This window comes from Schistocerca piceifrons, unplaced genomic scaffold (assembly GCF_021461385.2).
Source record: "Schistocerca piceifrons isolate TAMUIC-IGC-003096 unplaced genomic scaffold, iqSchPice1.1 HiC_scaffold_85, whole genome shotgun sequence".
NCBI lineage: Eukaryota > Metazoa > Arthropoda > Insecta > Orthoptera > Acrididae > Schistocerca > Schistocerca piceifrons.
Window position 1 is genome coordinate 27,501 of NW_025729113.1, and position 2,500 is coordinate 30,000.

Genomic DNA, 2,500 nt, shown 5'->3' on the forward strand with positions numbered 1-2,500 from the left:
GCCCAAAATGGGAACCACACGTCAGCCAGACACTCTGATCACGCACCACTCTCTGCTTCTAACAGGCGCACATACAATATGTAAGCACCAGCATGGAACAACATCCAGTGCATCTTCTCCGCCACATTACACAATCCACACTATCACAACCAGACCAGGAGGTCCGTGCGGAAAATACAATATCCCAGCCTTTCGACATCCACCATTGCGCAGACCAGGCACCAACACCCACACATGTCCTATACAACGGTGCACCCAACATCACAATAGTACCTCCTGTCACAGCGCACAAACAATGACATGAGTCAAAGACACAGGTCTCACACAAGCATAGAATTGGAGCGCCGCCTCTAATAAGCCAAAGGTGCATCCTGACGTGACAAATCTGATCATGTCACAAGCATTCACTTACTATAATCACTATCAACGAACCTGCCGCCCCCGCCCCCCCCCCCCCCTACACCTTTCCGTACAACAACGTGTAACCTAACCTAACCTAACCTAACCTATGTTGTACCTTAACCTAACCTATGTTGTACCTTAACCTAACCTATGTTGTACCTTAACCTAACCTATGTTGTACCTTAACCTAACCTATGTTGTACCTTAACCTAACCTATGTTGTACCTTAACCTAACCTATGTTGTACCTTAACCTAACCTATGTTGTACCTTAACCTAACCCATGTTGTACCTTAACCTAACCCATGTTGTACCTTAACCTAACCCATGTTGTACCTTAACCTAACCCATGTTGTACCTTAACCTAACCCATGTTGTACCTTAACCTAACCCATGTTGTGCCTCAACCTAACCCATGTTGTGCCTCAACCTAACCCATGTTGTGCCTCAACCTAACCCATGTTGTGCCTTAACCTAACCCATGTTGTGCCTCAACCTAACCCATGTTGTGCCTTAACCTAACCCATGTTGTGCCTTAACCTAACCCATGTTGTGCCTTAACCTAACCCATGTTGTGCCTTAACCTAACCCATGTTGTGCCTTAACCTAACCCATGTTGTGCCTTAACCTAACCCATGTTGTGCCTTAACCTAACCCATGTTGTCGCCTTAACGTAACCCACGTTGTCGCCTAAACCTGCTCTGTAATTGTTATACGACTCGTTCAATTACTGTAGTGTTGCCCACCCGCAACCCTCGCAATATAGTTCGCTACTCGCACTGCCCGCACCCCTGTGTATCGCTTCATGTTAAACACCTTGCAAGTCTTGCTCACTTTCCACATGCTCCTGCTGTACACTGTAATGTGGATGGCAGCAGGACGTACATGCCGCCCCTCCCCACGTCCCCACCTTGCCCCCTGCCTTCGCAAGCTGGTTGGTGAGAAGTTTGCATGTTCAATGCCCTTCGCATGCGACGTACTCAGGCTACGTTGTGGTGCGGCCTGTGTCAACTGTCCGCTGATGTCGTACGCGTGAACCACAATCTGTACTGCACATTCGTCCTTATGTACTGAATGATACATCGTGGCACATGTGTGACCGCACAACGACTGCGCCCAAAAACGGCGGACCATACAGTGCAAATATTGTGCACGCAGCTACGTGTCGTCTCCCTATGAGAGCTGGATTGCAGTGTGGTACGCCATAGAGACGTGTGGGAGGAACGGACGCCGTGGATGGCGATCAGCATGAGCTGTCTGTTGATGTATTCGGACCTAGTCGTCTCTCCTCACACACCGTGATGGCATGGTGCACCGCGTTCCATATCTGCGACATGCTACAGAGGCCGGTTGACAGTCGTTCGAGCAATGGACATCGCATACGTACGGGGGCCACCTTCCACGTATTGTCTAGGCGTGCACATTTTGTTGCGTGTATGTGGGCAGACGTAGTGTGGCGTGACACCTGACACAGGCATGCAATAATCGTTGAAGTTGCAAATGGCGATGGACGCCTGCGTTTTCTGGTGAAGTTACGCAAATGAACAAATGGTAACCTGTTGTGGTGCGGTTGTTCTCGCTAGGGGTGAATCGGTGATGGCGACGATAGGTTGAGGTACTAACCGGTTGTTCCAGCGATACCCACCATGCCGACGAAACTGAACGGCATCTGGGTGTGAAGCGATACGCGGCGGTGGCTGGGTGGGACCGTCCCCGGCCGGTGAGGGGGCGCCTCCCGGCGTGCTGGCCGCGCGGTGCGTGGGCGCACGCGCTACAGCCGGCTGGTGGGGGCGGCCAGTGGCAGGCGCGCCGGCCGACGGACGCGGCAGGCGTCGCAGCTGCGCGCCGGCGCACCCTGCGCGCGGCGCCGTGCGGCCAAAGTAGGTCCTCGCGGGCCCGGTGCGAAGCGCGGTGGACATCTTCAGTGTGCTGGTCCGATTGAGGACTGTGTGCGTTGAGGATGCGCCGCCGCCCGGCGCTCGGCGCCGCGACGCCGTCTGCTGCTCGGTCGCCCCAGCGGTTCTCGCTGGTGGTTTGTATCGCAGCTGTGCGGATGTGTTGGCGCGTGCGCTGTGCTGGGAGAGTTCGCTTCGGCACCC